A 21,007-nucleotide genomic window follows, 5' to 3' on the forward strand; every position below is an offset into this window, starting at 1 on the left:
TCTTCTCTCCTTCCTTTCCTCCTATCCTTCTCTTTTTCTTTCTTTTTGTAATTTTTTAATATAAAATCACTATGGAGACAACAAACCAGTAAAGGTGAGCTTTGATTAAAACTGCTTGGGGAAATTTAGGAGCTCATGTCTTTCACCACATAAACCCTCAGTTTTCGCCTCTTGGTTCACATCAGCTGCTGACAGACCTTTTATTGCTCATTAGAAGCGCAGATAACCATGAAGGAATATGAAAGAAATGCTTTCTAAGAACAGTGATGTAAATTGCTACAGAAAAAAAATGTCAGATTTATATGTCCAAGTACTTATTGACTTAAACATGAAAAATTGGAGCAGACCTCCCAGATTAATTTGTATTGATAATACCTCTTAACTGTATCCTCTCCCATCCTCAAGGAGCTTTGAGTCCCATAAAGATATTATCTGGCCCAGACATGCAAATTAAAATAGGACCATAAGTTCAGAACTTGAAAGAAATAAGGCCATGCTCGAAAAAACTAGGCTTCCTGAAAATTCAAATTAAAACACTGAGAACTGAAACCATGGTGGGACTGAGGGTGGACAATAGAAGATGTCTTATAAGAAAAATATCCCCACTAGGATGAGATTTCACGCTCAGCTTAAATGGAAGATGAAAGAAATCTTGAGTCACTAGAAGTTAATTAAATTATACCAACAAATTCTAAAATATTATGAAAGTTATGGGGCAACTGTGTGTTTGGACATTAAGAAACTTACTTTAGACCTGACATGGTATTGTGGTTTTTGGGTTTATTTTTTCCTTTTTTTTCTTTTTGATAGAGAGTTAGATAGATAGATGAAAAGAAAGTAAAAGGGTTAGTTGCTCAGTCGTGTCCAACTCTTTGCAATTGCATAGATGGTAGCCCATCAGGCTCCTCTGCCCATGGAATTCTCCAGGCAAGAACACAGGGGTGGGTTGCCATTTCCTTCTCCAGGGTATTGTGGTTTTGTTTTTTTTAAAAAATATTTATCTTTCAGAGATACATACTGGAGGAATCCTAATATTTTATAGGTACATAGTAAAATATTCATAAAAATATATATTTCAGCTTTGATTTGCTTCAAAGTCAAATAGAGAGGAGAAGTGTATGGGAATATAAATAAAACAAGATTGGCCAAGAGTTGATCAATATTGAAGCTGGATGATGAACACATTAAATGTTTAGGATACTATTCTGACCATTTTATCTTAAAAATGTTTCATAATAACATTTTAAAAGGAAGAATATTATAAAGTGTGTCAGGTACACAAAGATGTAATAAAGAATAATCTGGTAAACACTGTCCAGCTGAAGAATTAAAACATAGAAATGTAGTTGAAAAAATTATAAATCAACTCTTGTACTTCAATTATCTGGACATATTTGTGGTGTCTCATTGGGAGGGTAGTGGCTAGTGTTGACTCATTAGAAATTGGTAAGACTTCAGATGATTACTCCAGTTAGATAGAGTAGATCTGGTTTCAGGCCTTAAGGCAATGTGGTACCTGCCCTGGAGCTAACTCAGGCCTGAGAATCCAAAACCCTGGATCAAAATCCCTGCTCTAACTATAGCTGTGTGACCTTCCATCAAGTTCCAAACTTTCTGACTCCCATTTCCTCACATATAAAAATTATGTTTAGTAATACTAACCTTGAAGGATTACAGTCAATGTCTATAAGTCACATAGTTGGCACTGGCCAAACAGTAGCTATTTTATTTGATGTTTCAAAAGAAGACATTTGGACATTTCTCAACTGAAATATATGAGCATCCCTGAATAAGCGGTAAATAAATAATTTACACCTAGTTGATAAAATAAAGTCCAGTTTGCTACTAATCAAAGGAAAAGAGATTATCACTTTGAAGAAGTTTTAATAGCACCCAGGAGCAGGGAAGCCAAAGTTAGGTTATTTATGAGTCTGGGGACTCTTGAGTTAAGGTAGATCTTTCAGTTCAATATAAGGGAGTACTTAATATGAATTGGGCAACATTCGTTATGTTATGGTTGAATATTGGTATATACAGATTTGGGAAGATTTCAAAAGGAGTCTTAAGGAGTAAATCATCTTTTGAAGATATTTATTGCCCTGAGATGGAGAGGAAAATGGCAACCCTCTCCAGTATTCTTGCCTGGGAAATCCCATCCCTGGCAGGCTGCAGACCATGGGGTTGCAAAAGTGTCAGACATGACTGAGTGACTGAATGACAACAAATTGCCCTGAGGAAGGGGTGATGAATGGAGAAAGAATAAATGGATTTGAGGGAAGTTCTTGAAATGAACAACAACATTACCTGCCACTTCAGCTTTCTGGGCCAGAGTTTCCTAAAAAAATAAAGTTAAATTAAGGCTGTCAAATACTAACTTGTGTTAATGTAAACAGTAGACTGAATAGGTATAGGTGATCTTTGCTCTTGGTTATATAGAGGCTCTAAGAAATATTTTTGTCATTTGCAGTTTTATTTTTTTGGCCCTAACAGATGCAGGGATTATATGATGTAATAATGCATTAAAAAAAAATAACTTCCTTTATGCTTATACTTGCAACTCATACATTTTCTATTGCTTTTTGTCCCTCATGTGAATGTTTCTGATTGTCCTTAAAATACTCTTGTAGCTTAATGCCAGTGGTCCTTAACCTTGCCTGCACATTAGGATCACCTGGGGATATTTTGAAAGTCCCAAAGCCCAGGTCCATCTCAGGCCAATTAAATCTGAATATCTGGAGTGCAGTCTGGGTGTTAGTAAACCTAAACTCCCCCAGTGATTTCAATGAACATCTAAGGTTGAGAAAGAATGCTTGCCACCTAGCTGGAGAAGTAAAACCTTGGCCGGGGAATTATAAGACTCTTACTAGACCCTGACACTGACTACTGAGCACTGAAGGTTGGAGCATCACTCTGATGCCCTTGGTTGTGGTGGTGGTTTAGTCACTAAGTCGTGTCTGACTCTTGTGAGGCCCTGGACTGTAGCCTGCCAGGCTCCTCTGTCCATGGGATTCTCCTGACAAGAATACTGTAATGGGTTGCCATTTCCTTCTCCAGGGGATCTTCCCAACCCAGGAATCAAATCCAGGTCCCTTGCATTACAGGCAGATTCTTTGAGCTTTCTTTCACTTTCACTTTCTTTGACTTTCACTTCACTTTCTTTGACTTTGACTTTCACTTTCTGAGCTACAAGGGAATCCCTTTCATGCTCTTTAACTTTAGTATAAATATTAATAAGACAGAGGTGCTATGGACAAACATCCTGCCCTTTAAAATATGACTTCAAATTGCATCAAATTTCTCAGGGACTTAAAGTTCATGGCAATCTTCCTGTTTGAGGATCCATTCCACCAACTTCCTTTTCTTTACTGTCTTATCATAGTGGTCTTCCTATATTCTACTCTAAGTATTAACCCAAACAGGGAATCACTCCATTTCTTTGATTTGCACCTGTACCCCACCATCCTAGCGCCTCCCCACTCCACATACATGCTCATGTCAAACTCCTGCTAGTGTAGCTGACATGGCTGGAGACTGGAAATGAAAAGCTTAATATGGAATATCAGATATGGATGGTCTGAGAAGTCGTTTGGCCACTTTGCATCCTGTACAATTACCACCCCCATCTACCTTTCTTCTCCCACTCTCCTTATTCTTTGCTCTTCTCGCCAGGCAAAATAAAAATTCTTACCATTGTCTTACACAGAGCATTCTAGTTATTTCCAGCCTAGTCCCCATTCTCAGCTTTGGAATCCCCTTCGTATATCCAAGGACTCCTTACTGTCTTCTGATAAACAAGGAAATATCTTTTCCAGGCAGTACCTCCCTGCACCGCCATCCAAAATCCTTTAAGGAAAACAAAGTGCTAGGGAAATCTTACTATCACTCTCCGTGGAATTACGACAGTCCCTTCCCAGCTCCTTAAACCACAAGGGCTTCCCTTGTAGCTCAGCTGGTAAAGAATCTGCCTGTAATGTGGGAGACCTGGGTTCGATCCCTGGATTGGGAAGATTCCCTGGAGAAGGGAAAGGCTACCCACTCCAGTATTCTTTCCTGGAGAATCCCCATGGACTGAGGAGCCTGGTGAGAAGTAGCATTCTGGCCTGGAGAATTCCATGGACTGTACATAGTCCATGGGGTCACAGAGTCAGACATGACTGAGTGACTTTCACTTTCACTTTCCTAACTCCTTAGAATACATAAACAGTTAAATTAGTTTAGATTTTAAATAAAGACTTTTTCGCTACAATAATTTAGTTCCTTAATTCAGCCAGTATTTATCCATACCATAGTAGGTAGTAAGAGATATGTAAAGTAAATGGATGACAAATTTTCCTGGAAGAATTAGTTTAGTTGAGGATGTAAGACAGACTTGTAAGACATAGCTAAAGTATATGTACCACAGGAGATTTATTATAAGTCTCATGAACTTAACTTCTAAGAAATTATTTCAGTTCATTGGCCTTTATGTTTTGAGATCCATATACTCAAATACTACATTGTTTGCAAAGAACGAGGCTTTTTCTCAATCCCATTTACATGGTCAAACCACAAGTTGTGTACTTATTTGAATTTTGGTTAAGTTTTCTCTGACTTTACTGGTCAGAAACACAGATCAGTACAGCTCAAAGAATGAATAGAGAACTTCCATTTCCAAAGTAGGTACCTAAATCAACATGTCTTCTATATACAATCAAAATTCTTGTCTAAAATATATTATCATCTTAAATCTATCAATGAACTTTCAAGAAAGGAAGGAACTCAGCCCAGTAACTGAGAGAAAAAGATTGACATCTGGAATTCTATGCCTAGTAAAAATATACTTCAGAAATGGAGATTAAGTCAAGACATTTTTCAGACACACAAAACAGCAGACTCTCTAATGGCAATACTAAAGGATATTCTTTGAGCACTGAGAAAATGCTCCCAAATAAAACAGAGGATGAGATGGTTGGATGGCATCATCGACTCAATGGACATGAGTTTAAGTAAACTCCGGGAGTTGGCAATGGACAGGGAGGCCTGGCGTGCTGCAGTCATGGGGTCGCAAAGAGTCAGACTGAATGACTGAACTGAACTGAAAACATCTGAGATTCGAGAAGGAAGGAAGAACATAGAAAGTGGTAAATACGTAAGCGAATAGAAATAAGTGTCGGCTGCATAAAACAGTGAATAATGTCCAGCCAATCTCACTCAAGCTGCTGCTGCTGTGGCTAAGTCTCTTCAGTCGTGTCCGACTCTGTGCAACCCCATGGACTGCAGCCTACCAGACTCCTCCGTCCGTGGGATTTTCCAGGCAAGAGTACTGGAGTGGGTTGCCATTGCCTTCTCAGATCTCACTCAAGAACATAGCATAAATCCTACAGAAAACCTTGGAAAACCAAACCAGTAGTGCCTTCAAAGTAAAACACATAAGGACCAAGTTGGATTTATTTCAGGAAAGCAAGTTTGATTTCACATTTGAAAAATTAGCATACAAACTGACTGACTAAAAGAAAGGGTGTATGACCATCTCAGTAGATACCAAAATGTATTTACTAAAACCCAATATTCATTTCATGATCTAAATTCTACAAAAGAGAAACATTTCTTAGGCAAACTGGCAATAGAAGGTAACTTCTTTAACCTGGTAAAAGATATCTACAAAAACTAATAATAAATATCTTATTTAGTAATAGATGTTAAAGTTTTCTTTAAGATCAGGGAAAAACCAAGAACGTCTGTTATCACCCCATTTATTCAAACTTGTACTGTATACATGGGCCAACACAATAAGACAAGGAAAAGAAATAGAAATTATCAAAATGATCATAATTTGCAACTGATATATATGATTATGAACATAGAAACTCACCCCTAAATGTACAGGTTAATTAGTAGAATTAATGAGAGGTTTGGCAAGGTTGCTAAATAAAAATCAATATAGAAAAACTACATTTCTAAATACCAGCCAAAAATTGTGGGTACAAAAGAGCACTATATACATACTGCTGCAAATAAACAGTCTACAGCTACACACAGCTGCGAGGGTGAAGTTCACAAATGTTAACAGTGAGTATAGGAAACAAGCTGCAAAGGAATGCATACTGTACTCCCATTTATATAAAGTTCAAAACCAAGAAGAGTTAAACAATTTATGGCTGAAGAATACACACATAAGTGGTAACACAATAAAGAAAAACAAGGAAAAGGTTATCACAAAAATGAGGGTATTGATTATCCCAGTGAGGAGGCAGAGAATGTACAATAAGGACTGAGGTGGTCCCAGCAGTGTTATTTTTTTGACTTGGTTGACCTTATTTCTAGTTTTTCATTATTAAAAATGTACATAGGACATATTTCACTTTTTTTTTTTTAGAATTCAAAGAGGGAATGGGGATAAGGAAGAAATATCAGTCAATGTCAAATGTCTACATAAGGAAATGGTGGCTGTTTCATCTACATTTTGTTTTTATTTTGTTTTTCTGGTTACATTTCTGAGTTTTCCAGCACTTGATCATGAAAACAAATCTTGCTGTCTGGCATGAAGTTGGTAATATCTTCAGAGATAATCTACTCTTATTTGGCCAGAGCTTTAGCAATTACCATTATGATGTTTACATCCAAATCTTTTATTTTCATTGCTTCCTATAACATGTGTGTAGGGCTTCCCTGGTGGCTCAGTGGTTAAGAACCCACCCGCCAATGCAGGAAAGGTGGGTTCAATCCCTGAAACAGGAAGATACCCTGGAGAAGAAAAATGGTGACCCACTCTAGTAGTCTTGCCTTGGAAATTCTATGGACGGAGGAGCCTGGTAGGCTACAGTCCATGGGGTTGCAAAGAGTCAGACATGACTGAGTGACTAAACAACCACCACCCACGTGTCAGTTCCTTTGGGACATTGCCTTCTAGTATTGCTACTTGAATGATCTATTGTCACTTAAAATCACAGATCTGGTTTGAGAACTTGTGTTGAGTTTGTGAGCATTCTTCCTAGTATACTCTCTAGGTAAATTCATTCATTGTCTTGATTTTTATACCACTTATATACATGCAATGTCTCTTATACATGTTATTTCAACCTGAAGTCTCTTTTCTGAGTTCTAGGTTCATATATTCAGTTGACTACTTGATATCTCAATCTGGCTGTCTCACTGGTATCTCAAGCCAGCATATTGAATATGCGATTTTTCATAACTAGAGGCATGAAAATCATAAGCAATGCTTGGAAAATGGCAAATAGTTTTGTTTTGCTGGTCTTAGTGTGGGGAACTGCACAGGGATGTAGAAAATGTAACTAGTTCAGGAAAGGAATTTGGAAATAGGAGTCCAAAGTAAGAAAATATAAACACATATTCAACACTGGCAAACAACTAATGACTTTCACTTTTTTATCTCACCTGGCTAAGAAAAATTCAAAAAATAATGATGAAAACAATATTCATGGCATTCTATATAAATACAATAAATTTCATATTTAATAAGTATATTCATATGGGATGGGAGAAGAATGGGGTAGGGGAAGAATGGATTGGGAATTTGGGATTAGAGATGCAAACTATTATATATAGAATAGATAAACAACAAAGTCCTATTGTATAGCACAGGGAATTGTATTCAATATCTTATGATAAATCATAATGGAAAAGAATATGAAAAAGAATGTAGGTACATATGTATAACTGAATCACTTTGTTGTACAACAGAAATTAACACATTATAAGTCAACTATACTTCAATAATTTCATTTAAAGTAAAAAAATGTAATTAGGATAATAGTTTGGGGACATATAATACTTAAGAGTTTTGCTTAAGACTGGACTTTGTGGATAATGGGTAGTCACAGAGGGATTTTTATTTTCTGTTAGTTCATGCAATAAATAGTAATTGATGATCTGGTATGCACTAGACACTGTGTTTGGCACTGGGGGATACATCTGTATATAAGTCAGAGTTATTCAAGATTCTTGAGAGTGTTAGGAGGTAGAATGCATTGGAATTGGTGTCAAGTTAGAACAAATGGGATGAGAAGCATGGCTAGGTAAAGGGACTGAGGATGGCAGCAAGTTATCTTCTGGCTTGGGATATTGAGGGAATGGAGTGCCTTTACCTGTGGAAGGTGATATAGAAAAAGAGGAAAGGTGGGTGGCTGGGGATACCTGTCTTATCTTAGACCCTGAACCTGAGATGACTCTGGGACTTCTGGTAAGGAGGTTGAATAGCTAATTAGACAAGTGGGTTTGTGTTGTAGGAAAGCAACTGAAGATGGAGGTATTGGTTTGGGATTCCATCTATAGGAAGTTAGCTGAGCATGATGGGTGGAAGTGGGTGGTGGGAGATTGCCAAGGAGCAAGAAAGTGATAACTCACATCACATGCAAGAAAAAATGTGGCACTGGCAAGCCAGCTAGTCCCAGTGTTGCCACAACTAGTTATGTAGACTTGACTTACCTTCCCCAGTTTCTGTGAGTCTGCCTCCTACTGTCTTGTTACCTCTTCAGGGATGGAGAAAGCCAAAACTACACGTAAATGGAAGAGTCACAGGATAGTCAAGTTGGTTTAAAGCCTTCTGAAAACTCGGCCTGCCACCTCACCCAGAATTGGTTGAGTCACAAACACTCCCTCCCTGTAAGCATGGGATGCCACACTCCATGGCAGGTTGCAAACACTGTGCTGGATAAAAGTTACATGTTTGTTGTTAGGACCATTATTAATACCATTATTACAAATAAAACTAACAGCTCTTGGTTTTAGGGGGTTGAGTTATATCCTCCTCTAGTAGATATGTTGGAGTCATAATTCCCACAGTACCTCATTGATGGGACCTTATTTGAAGATTGGGTCTTTATTGAAAAATCAAGTTAACATGAAGTCACTAGGATAGATCCTAATTCAATATGACTTGCAGCATTTGAAAAGAAAGAAATTCGGACATAGAGACAGATATGCACTTGTGGAGAATGGAGTTGAAAGGAGCAATTAGGGTGATATGTCTGCAAGCCAAGGAAAGCCAAGGCTTGCCAGCAAACACCAGCAGCTGCAGGAAAGGCATGGGACAGGCTCCCCCTCACAGCCTCAGAAGGAACCAGCCCTGCTGACTCATTCCAGAACTCCACAACTGTAAGACAAAGTACTTCTGTTGTTGAAGCCACCCAGCTTGGGCTACTTTGTCATAGAAGCCTCAGAAAACCAACACATGGTTGCGTACTGCTCAATTTTTTTTATCAAATGCTTTTTTTGCTTATTCTCTTTGAATCCTTGCAGTCTCCTGTGGAAGCCATTATTAGCAATCTCCTTTCTGGGAGAGGAAACTAAATCTGTTTAATGGAAAGAAGCATAAAATTTTTAATGGAAAGTTAGGACATTTTACCCATGGGGCACAGCATTATGTGAATGGTACTGAGTTGGTCAAAAAGTTCTTTTGGGTTTCTCCAGAACATCTTCTGGGAAAATCCCAACAAACTTTTTTGCCAACCCAATAAATAGTGGAGTATGTTGCTAAAGCACATTGTAGGTTTGACTTCCAGCTCTGGTGGCTGAGGCTGTGTGGTCCTGAGTAAGGTCATTAACCAATTCTGCACCTTGGTACCAAAGAGAAAATAATAACATTTAAAGTAATAAGGGTTTCCCAGGTAGCTCAGTGGTAAAGAATACACCCACCAATGGGGGAGACGTGGGTTTGAACCCTGGGTTGGGAAGCTCCCTTGGAGAAAGAAATGGCAACGTATTCCAGTTCTTGCTTGGCAAATCCCATGGACAGAGGAGCCTGGTGGGCTACAGTCCATGAGGTCACAAAGGGTTGGACATGACTGAGCAGGCATGAAACTCAAGGTAATACCTAAGGCTCCCATGAGGATAAAATGAGCTAATTCTTGTGAAATGTTTCATGTGGTACCTGCTATATTAATAGGTGCTCAACAAATTGTAGCTATTTTAAAATAATTATTCATGGGAAATTGCAGGGAGTGAAGAAGCCCTTCAGTAATTATGAGGGTCATGGATTCATAGATGCCTCTCATAAAAGTACTGTGTGAAAGACCTGTACTAAATGCATTATGTATATTTAATGGTCTCTAGGATTCATGTCAACTGCTCCTTATTCCACAGGCAAACCCAGCTAGGTGGTGATTCTGCCCCAGGGCCCATTTAGTCATCAGTGGGAGATTTTCTCTCTCTGGGTTGAGTCCATTGTAACCTTCCAGCAACACTTCGTGGTAGGAATAAGTATTCAGGCCATCACATTAGAAATCAGTCAGGACAGAAAGGGAAAGGATTGGAAGTTATATGCAGCTGGGAATCAATCAGTTAAAAGGTCAGAAAGTAAAGCTCAGTTGTTGATATAGATGGATCCTACATGCTTTGAACTTTAAAATCATTGCATAAGCTTTCACTATAAGGAAGTTTACTATGAAGGGATTTCACCACACAAATAACAAGTACTGGAACTCAATCACCATCCTGAATTTTAAAAATGCAATTAAAAGTGGTGCAGACCCACAGAGCCTTGCCAAGCCCTGCTTTAAATAACAGTTTAGAGAATCACAATCTTCAATTACTTTTGGCAATGTCTTGGTTTTTCATGAGGCACTATAGGTTATTAAATGTCGTAGCTATTTAGCTTGCTAATGAATAGTTTATCCTACATTCAATTAGGCTGGTTTTCCCTCCTTTTTTTTCTTTCTGTCTCTTTTTTTTGTTTGTTTCAGCCCACTCAAAGAAATGATGATAATTAAGGGAAAGCTGTCAGGAGGCCAGGTATTTCATCCAAAATTTCTTATGATTCTAGGGCTACCTAGTGTAGAAATCTGGTTTCATCTTGTAAACTTAATATCCATCTTCCACATCAGCAGTGGCTACCATAATGATTATAATAGTAAAAATAATTGAAGTTGTATGCTCTGTGTAGCATCTTTCAAATCACTGTCAATGTTTCACATTTTTCTCTTAATATTTTTGTGTAGTAGACAAGGAGCAGATTTATTATTCCTTTTAAAGTCAATGAGGCAGAGGAGGTTAAATGAATATTCTCAGATTAGAAACTTCATCATGAATAAAGCAGAAAAAAGCATGAACAGGTAATATAGTGTTCATCCATCAAGCTGTCCAGTTCCCTGGTCTGTCTGTCTTTCTTGTGATCGAAGAATTGAGATCAGGGGATGCTAATGGTATTTCCCTATATTTCTAATCTCCATATTATTGAGGTCTGATCTGTTGGGTAGGCAGTCCCTTCCTGATCTGCAGTGGTGCTTATTTATTTCATAGCCCCACTTCAGGGAGATTATGGCCCCCCGAATTATTGACATTCACAGAGGAGGTCAGAGTTGGACAAAGATCCATGTGCCATTCAACATAAGTGTACTTGTGAAATTTATTTCAGGAAAGGCAAACTTAAGCTCATTGATGGCAAAACACCTAAACTTAAGGAAAAGAGGTCAATTTAAAAGGTCTTAAATATTTAGTACCTCATCCTGCAGCTCTAAAGGGAGACCGAACTTTAGAGTTCCAATCCACACCCAAGCCAACTAATTTTTTAATCTAGTCAGCCTATGCTCTGTCCTAAGCACTAAGGTTAAGTGTTGGGGAGAGAGAAAGATGAGTAAGATATAGGCCACACCTTGGCAGAGATGTGTCAAGGATTTGTCCCAACCCCACACTGACTGGGGCCAAGTATCTTGTATGTATGAGAGCTCAGTCACTATAAGAGCAAATATTGTTATGTTAAAAGTTTTTAGAGTAGGGCTATCTTGTAATAATATTGATGCCATAATGTGATAATTTTTTGTGTATTTAACATGGTTCAGGATCTATGCAAATATTTTACTGCATTATCTCATTTAACATACATAACAATTTAGGTCAGTACATACAATTTAATCCATACAACAGTAAGTAGTAAATACTGTTTTGTTTTTATTTTTTAACTAAAGTATAATGAATTTCCATTGTTAGATTAACTTCATGTGTATAACATAGTGATTCAGTATTTTTACAGATTCAGTTCAGTTCAGTTCAGTTGCTCAGTCATGTCCGACTCTTTGTGACCCCATGAATTGCAGCACGCCACGCCTCCCTGTCCATCCCCAACTCCCAGAGTTTACTCAAACTCATGCCCATCGAGTTGGTGATGCCATCCAACCATCTCATCCTCTGTCGTCCCCTTCTCCTCCTGCCCCCAATCCCTCCCAGCATCAGGGTCTTTTCCAATGAGTCAACTCTTCGCATGAGATGGCCAAAGTACTAGAGTTTCAGCTTCAGCATCAGTCCTTCCAGTGAACACCCAGAACTGATCTCCTTTAGGATGGACTGGTTGGATCTCCTTGCAGTCCAAGGGACTCTCAAGAGTCTTCTCCAACACCACAGTTCAAAAGCATCAATTCTTCAGGGCTCAGCTTTCTTCACAGTCCAACTCTCACATCCGTACATGACCACTGGAAACTCTATTAAAAGTTATTACAAGAAAAAAAAAGAGCAACTTATCATTGCCACTGTAAGGAACAGATCTAGAGAAAGAGGCCCAGCTGGTGAGCCAGGGCCCTGAGCTTTCTCTGCAGAGGGCTTTTGAGGAATGACTCGAGGCTCCTACTTGTCTAAACTATCCCTTCTTCCTCCAGCTCCCACCCCAGAGCTCTTTTCCTTCCATCCCCGCACTCACCTCCTGACTAAACCGGTCCCAATGTTGGCTTCTTTGGGCAGAAGGGACAGCGTGACTGTCTGAAACCGGGGCCAGCAGGCTGCGCTCTGGGGGCCCCCTTGCTTCCGATGCTGCGTCTGTGCCTCTGTCATTCCCACTGTGTGTCCCCAGCTCTGGGGTTGGAGCTGCCCGTTCTGACAGACCCTCAGGCGTTCTTCCTTCTGGTATCTGACAAGCCACTAATCGTCAGAATCAGAGTCCAGTTGGTAAACCTCAGCCCCCTCTGGGTCCTGGCATGCTTCCACTCCTCTGATGACCCCTCATCCTGATCTGAAGCTCAGAGCGGCTCCCTCCCATGTCTGGTCTGACTCAAGCATAGCTAATAATTATTAAGCACTGACTATATACCCAGTGCTCTTTCAAAGCATAATGCAAGTTTATTTGATCCTCACGATAAACCTGTAAAGTAGATATTATTATTATTTATTATTATCATCAGGCTTCCCTCATGGCTCAGATGGTAAAGAATCCACCTGCAATGTGGGAGACCTAGGTTCAATCCCTGGGTTGGGAAGATCCCCTGGAGGAGGGCATGGCAACCCATTCCAATATGCTTGCCCGGAGAATCCCCGTGGACAGAGGAGCCTGGTGGGCTACAGTCCATGGGATTGCGAAGAGCTGGACATGACTGAGTGGCTAAGCACAGCCCACTGTTATCACCGTCCACTTTTAATGAAGGAAACTTCAGCACAGAGAGATTAAATCATTTCCAAAACTGTCAGCCCCAGAACCTTCAGCAGCCTATGTTGAAGTTTCTTTAAGAAAAATAGCTCCACGGTGATTGATTAGAACCCTCATGGCCATAACTCCAGAATGCTAACTGGTCCCCATCCTGCCAACACTTCTTTTCCTGAAAACCTCAAGTTCCTAATATGATGGAAAAAGAAAATCTGATTGTGGGTATGCCCTGGCTCTCCACTTTTAGGCAATCCCATTCTCTACCCTCCCCCTTCCTCGGGGGGTCCTGTTGCCACCACTTTCCCTAATTTTCTGCTGCCCCAGGCCTTCAGCTGTTCATATGATCACTAGTGGCTCAGCCCCCCTCATAAGGTTTCCAAACAGAGGCCTGGCCCACCAGATCGTAAAGGTTAGGCCCACATATTCCAAAGGGCCATGTCAGATGAGGAATTCTATTAGAAAGCTTTGCATCTGGAGTTTTCTAATGGTGCCTTCAGGCAAAAAAAATTAAAATTAAACCAACAACCCTTCCCTCTACTCCTTCCCCCACCCCCTCCCCCCCCCCCCCCCCCACCATTTCTGTTTTCCCCACAGCAAGATTTCTGACTTGGTTAAATCAAATTCATTAATAAGCAAGGGGGACAAGCACTCCAGGCAGTTTACCCTTCAAAATGTAAACTGTTAAAACATTTTGTGGTTACAAGCATTATGAAAAAGAACGCATTTTCTCTCATGTTTTGTGATCTCTCATAATCAAAGATTTTCTGATACATGCAGGGAACACTATGGAGATGGTCACATGTAAGGTCATTTCACTTTCAGCATTCTTTACAGTAATGGTAACATGTGTGAAAGTTTAAAACCAACAGCTACAATTTACCTGGTCTTCCTCTGCTGTCGGCCACTGTTATTTTTCCCCCTGAAAATATTCTCAGGGTTGTGTACGAGCCATCTCTGTTTCTCTTATAGATCCCGAATGCCCTTGCGTGTGTGTACCCAGTTTGTTCAGCTTCCTCCTCTCTCCGTTTTTCCCTCCCTTCCTCCCCGCCCCTCCTCTCTCTCACACATACACACACGCACAGACACACAAACCCTGTTCCCTGGTATGGGGCTGAAGTTACAGAGAAAGAACCCAAGAAAAAAAAAGTGGTTTTAAGGTCCCTATAAAGTCACGGCTGGTTGGGGCCTGAGTGGTTGGGGCTTGGGAGGGGAGGGGACAGAGGGGACTTCTTTGCAGGGGGTTCCCAACCTGTCTTTGTCTGAAAACTGGGCACTGAGCCAGTTCCAACCCAGCGGATTGCCTGGCCTCCAGCCCAGTGATGGATCTGACTGTCATTTCCCTACCCCCGGTGAGGGAGGAGGCAAGCTAAGAAGAGGGGTGAGGAGGAGGAAAGCAGAGCTGAGTCTGGGAAAAAGGTAGGAGGGGCGACACGGGAGGAAGGACTCAGCTGGGGAGGTGGAGGCCTCCCCCAGTCCCAGGGCCTCTTGTCAGTCCCCGCTCCCCTGTTAGAATCCATTATGAAAAATCAGGGGAAGTAACGACTCCATCAGAAAGAGCGTCTTGTGTTCTGGCAGTGAGAGGAAAGGCAGGAAGGCTGTTGCTCCATCACTTCTAACAGTGAGACAACGCAGGTTAGAATCTTATTTTCTTATTTAAAAGTCTTATTTTTAAGAACTTCCTGAAAAGGGAAGCCTGCCTTCTTCTTCTTTGGGAATAAAACCTATAGCTAAATGCTCCTCACCAGCAAGAAATTCTTCTTTACACACAACTTAAATCAAAAGACCAACCCCTCTGTATTTAAAATATGTTGCCAGGGCAGGGAAATGAGGTTCATGGCATTTAGAAGCTGACCAAAAGGACAGCTTCGGTGATAAGGAAAACAGTATAGTTATAAGGATGCTTCTATTTTGATTGATTTCTTCCCTTCAAAATCTTTACACCTGGGTACTCTTTGTGAGGGCTTCCCAGATGCCTCAGTGGTAGAGAATCAGCTTGTCAATGCAGGAGATGCGGGTTCAATCCCTGGGTTGGGAAGTTTCTCTGGAGTAGGAAATGGCAACCCACTCCAGTATTCTTGCCTGGAAAATCCCATGGACAGAGGAGCCTGGCAGGCTACAATCCATGAGGTCATGAATAGTTGGACATGACTTAGTGACTACGCACAGATTGTGACTGTATTTCTCTATATTAAATGTATGTTTGCATTTGAAGTGTGAACAATATGACAACTCCTCTAGACCAATTCCCCTCACCTTACTGATGAGGAAATAGAGATCCAGAAAGGTCCAGTCACTGGCCCAAGGTCACACAGGTAGAAGGACTGGAGGAAGGACATGAGACAAAGCAGGCTCACTCATTCTCGCTCTTTCACTCTGGTTCTCCACCAAGTGGTACCACGCCTTCCCTGGCTTTCTCTACTTCAGTCTAATTTTAGCTAACTTTAAGCAACATACATGTGCAGTGTGTGTGCGTGTTCCTTTTCATGACATCACCTTATATATTCTATCTTGTTATTTATCTGTCATTCACCTGTAACTGTCTTGCTAAACAGAACTGCATGAAATAGTGATGATACATGTCTCTCTGATTCTCTCTTGAATCTTTAATATTCAGAAAAATGACTGAACTATAGCTGGTCCCCAATCAAAGTGTGTGGGAGATATGTTAGTGGGAGGGTGATAATAACATCCGTGCTGACACAGTAAAGTCATCAATAAATTACAAAGAAGTTGAAAAGGCAATCAGAAGCCATGTTTTGATTCCATCAATTTACCCCTTTGAGGTGGGTTGTACATATTGGTGTTTATAGAAGAAATCTGAATGTATATCTCTAACAAGGCAGTGCTGGTCAGAAGGAAAGCCTGGTAGTTGTACAAAAGCCCACCCCACTTTAACAGGTGTGAACATTTTGGAGTCTACCACAAGACGACTGACATTGCTAACTAAGAGGAAGCCCATATACACATCAAAGAGAAGCTCTGTGTGGTGAACCCCATTCAGAGGCTAGACCTCGCTCCTGTGTTTAGAAATGTTGTTCTATAGTCATATCTGTCTTCACATCCGCACCCTCCCAGACTTCCCCAAGCTGCTTTTCCACTAGTACTGTGGCTGGAAGTCAAGAATGCTGTTCACCCAAGACTGTCAATTCTGACTTGCAGGCATCTGGCCCAGTGCTCTTCCTGGTGCTTCTGTAGCAGGCAGGGTTATTGACCAGTTCTAGCCAATGAGCTTTGAGAAGAGCTTTTCGTTGCTGGTTCCAGACACTACAGAGCTCTTTCCATTTGTAAAACAGTGAGGGGTGTTCCTGGAAGAAGTTCTTCCTTTAGGCTGAGTCTCTGAGTCAGGAGACACAGAGCAATGAACATGGAACACCAGCAACAGAAAAACCTTCTTTATTCTAAGCCACTAAGATTTGGGTTTTGTTACCATAGCATAACCTAGCCTGACAGATATGATGTGTGAGGTAATCTGAGGGTGGCAATGACTGTGACACCATAGTATTGCATTCTTTGAAGGGAAAGTTATTCCCTTTTCACATTCTCCCCAGCTATTCAGATGAGTTGAGGAAAAGATTGGATTAGAGGCTATTATGTTTTAACAGCTTTCCTACTATTGCCCACCTTCCTTTTGAACTGAGAGCTGAGCTTGGGCTCAGAATATTTGGCCAGAATTTAATTCTATTTTGTTTTCATAGATTATTTTATAATGGTCTCTGGGGAACATGATCCTGTTCGGCTTGTTTTTTTTTTTTTTTTCTTAATTTATGGAATGTTACAAAATTTCCTTTGAGAATATATTTATTTAAACAAAAGAACTACCATCTCTACAGTGTTTACTATGTGACAGGTCAACTTTAAGTTTTAGACATGTCATTACCTATTCCATCATCGGAAGAATTTTATGAAGTAGGTACCATAATATCTCCACTTTGCAGATGAAAAAACCAAGGCATATAGGCTAAGAAGCAACCCAAGTTCCCCCATTTAATAAGTGACAGAGCCACAGTTCAGTTCAGTTGCTCAGTCGTGTCCGTCTCTTTGCAACCCCATGGACTGCAGCACACCAGGCTTCCCTTTCCATCACCAACTCCTGGAACTTGCTCAAACTCATGTCCATTGAGTCAGTGATGCCATCCAACCATCTCATCCTCTGTCGTCCCCTTCTCCTCTTGCCTTTAGTCTTTCCCAGCATCAGGGTCTTTTCTAATGAGTCAGTTCTTCGCATCAGGTGGCCAAAGTATTGGAGCTTCAGCTTTAGCATCAGCCCTTCCAAAGAATATTCAGAACTGATTTTCTTCAGGATTGATGGTTTGATCTCTTTGCAGTCCAAGGGACTCTCAAGAGTCTTCTCCAACACCACAGTTCAAAAGCATCAATTCTTCAATGCTCAGCCTTCTTCATAGTCCAACTCTCGCGTCCATACATGACTACTGGAAAACCATAACTTTGACTAGATGGACCTTTGTTGGCAAAGTAATGTCTCTGCTTTTTAATATGCTATCTAGGTTTGTCATAGCTATTCTTCCAAGGAGCAAGCGTCTTTTGATTTCATGGCTCCAGTCACCATCTGCAGTGATTTTGGAGCAAAAGAAAATAAAGTCTGTCACTGTTTCCACTGTTTCCCCATCTATTTGCCATGAAGTGATGGGACCAGATGCCATGATTTTAGTTTTTTGAATGTTGAGTTTTAAGTCAGCTTTTTCACTCTGCTCTTTCACCTTCATCAAGAGGCTCTTTAGTTTCTCCTCACTTTTTGCCATAAGGGTGGTGTTATCTGCATATCTGAGGTTATTGATATTTCTCCCAGCAATCTTGATTCCAGCTTGTGCTTCATCCAGCCTGGCATTTCCCTTGATGTAATTTGCATATAAGTTAAATAAGCAGGGTGACAATATACAACCATGACGTACTCCTTTCCCAATTTGGAACCAGTCCATTGTTCCGTGTCCTTTTCTAACTGTTGCTTCTTGACCTGCATGCAAACTTTAGAAAATCTGTTTCCACAATTTGTACTCTGACAGTTGATTTAAATTAAAACAAAAACAAAATCAGAGATGTCCCTTTTGTTCTGTTGGTATGTGCCCATAGCAAAGAGTTTGAGGGTGGAACATGAAAGATGGTGTTTCAGGAACCTACTTTTGGCCTGCAAGGAGACGTGTTCTGCACCCTGCCACAGAGTGACCTTTGACCAGATTCACCCACCTGTATTCCTGTTGAGGCCAGAGAGCATGCCTTGCTTATACAAGGCTCAGGGACTCAGGGCAGTACTTTCGTGACCATGGAAGGAAAATGGACTTGTGAGAGCTTGAAGGAAGATAGAAGGGACTATGGTCTTCCCAGGTGGTGCTAGTATTAAAGAACCCGCCTGCCAATTCAGGAGACATAAGAGACTCAGGTTCGATCCCTGGGTTGGGAAGATCCCCTGGAAGAGGGGAGCAACCCACTCCAGTATTCTTGCCTGGAGAATCCCATGGATAGAGGAGCCTGGCAGGCTACAGTCCATAACGTTGCAGAGTTGGACAAAACTGAAAAGACTAGCATGCACAAGTGCAGGTGTTATATAGGTGGTCAGAGGGTAGGGAGGGAGTGACCATTTGTGTCTGAAGCTTTTATCTGCAGAAATACCCTTTTTTCAGAAGCACTGGATTTCTTGGCACCCACTCAACAGATGAATACAGTTCTTGCTACCCTATATACAGTGCCAGCTACCCCAGCCATTCTGGGCCTCTCCATTCAGAAGGCTTAAAGGAGACACCCCATAACACTCCAGTGATTAGAAAGAGGATTTTGATGTGTTTTTTCTTATGGTTTTCAACCTTTGGGGAGTATGTTGTCCAGACTACTTTTATTTTTGAAACAAAGAAATTTCTTAAAAATGCCTCCTTGAATCTTACTTAGCATGGAGCTCTCCAGTTTCTTTGAGTGGAAGAAATTAGGAAGCTAATGTTATTAGGAAGCTGGGTTTTTTTGTTTTGTTTTGTTTTGTTTTGCATTATTGTGACTTCAAGACCTAAATATTCCAGGAAAAAAAAAAAAAACAACTTTAAGGATCAATGGATTTGAAAGAAGGCCTTTCCTTTATCAGAGCGTGCTCACCCTGGCTTCTTCTAATAAGAAGAGCAAGCCTTCCTGACTCACTCAGGTTCTCAGTCCCATTTTGTTCTTGCCATATTTTTTTTTATATCTCTGCTGCCTAAGCATATGGAAAGAAGGCTTGTGGTGGAGAAACCACAAAAGAGGCTCAGATTCATAAGTCGTTTAATGCAATGTAATTGGTGGTGGCCGTTGAGGGTGGGAAATGTGTACTCATAATTGGTTAAAAGTAGGAAGCATGAGTCAGTAGGCTGGGTTCTCGCAGTCCGATTACTTTGCTTATCATTTCCTGACAGTGAGTCCAGTGAGTCTTATATAATACAATTTCGCCCATTAGCCAAGGAGACAAGATTCATTTCACGTTCAATCACTTCGTTATTGTTCCTTTCAATAATTGGAGGTTACTGAAACCTCTTTGCTGGTGTTAAGAAAATGTATGTATTTAGGCAATAGATGGCAGTGTTTCCACAAATTTTAATATTGCAATGGCTCTTAAAGGCAGCCTGGTGCTCAGCTCCCCTGTAGCTTGCCGTGATCGTATAGTGGTTAGTACTCTGCGTTGTGGCCGCAGCAACCTCGGTTCGAATCCGAGTCACGGCAGGAGGGGAGAGAACTTTTGGAAGAGAATAGCGCAGGTTGCAAGCTGAAGTCCATCCAATAAAATTTTGCAGCCAGACATAGAATAAATAATAAAAATCAATAAAACAGAAACTGCTGCAAAAGATTTTAAACTTTAGAAAGATGACATATGCAGAGTGTCTTTATTAATGCATTAACCCTGTTGCAAGTGTGTTGTGTGTGGGTTTTTTTATTTGCCTTGACGGATAATATGATAAGACTGGAGTGTAGTGGGCATGTAATTATTATTAATTACAACTACTTAAGCTCTGCTTTGAGCAGACTCGTCAAGTCTGCTTGCTTTTGAGCCTTGCCAGGGCTGTACAGTAATAACAACCCTGAATTATTTGGAAAGATATCAGCGGTAGATGTGGAAATCCTGTTTAACCAGGCATGAATTGTTGTTAGGAGGGGTTTTTTTTTTTCAGGATGACAGAGAGAAAATGAACTGTCCCTTATCAGTAATTGCAGGAAACATTTTGTTTCTATGATATGAACTGGCTGTAATTTAACTTTCCTGCCTCATTGGATAATGTAAGGAGCCAGTTGTTGCTCAAAATGAGATTCTCTGAAGTGGGCATTTGGGTCTGATAAAGGGCATATTCTAAGTAGACAATGGGACTGAAGCAATAAATAATGTCCATATATGGTGAAACTTTTTTAATGACATTTTCCAAAAGACTGGGGTTTGTATTATAAATGGCTAAATGTTGAATTAATGTGAGTAACACAGCTTTAATGGGTCTTTCTCCAGGATTTAAAAACATGAACAATACAGCCTGAAAATGTCAAATGTAAGCATGTTATAATGAAGTTTATTGCTCACTAGAAGGTATTTTTTAAAGCCTTTAGCCTCTGTTTCATGGATGGCCTATCAAAAACTCATGTTTGTTATTTATGTAACACTAAAAAGGACTTCAAATAAACATATATGCTCAGGGTAGGCACAGA

The 21,007-nt window shown here is 40.4% G+C and overlaps 1 non-coding gene across 1 annotated transcript; it reads left to right on the forward strand.

Moving 5' to 3' along the window:
• The first annotated feature begins 19,966 nt into the window (after positions 1-19,966).
• Positions 19,967-20,038, forward strand: TRNAH-GUG (transfer RNA histidin (anticodon GUG)). The gene has a single exon. It is a non-coding gene; the product is annotated as a tRNA-His (tRNA).
• Positions 20,039-21,007: the final 969 nt, after the last annotated feature.

This window comes from Dama dama, chromosome 29, assembly GCF_033118175.1.
Source record: "Dama dama isolate Ldn47 chromosome 29, ASM3311817v1, whole genome shotgun sequence".
Lineage (NCBI taxonomy): Eukaryota > Metazoa > Chordata > Mammalia > Artiodactyla > Cervidae > Dama > Dama dama.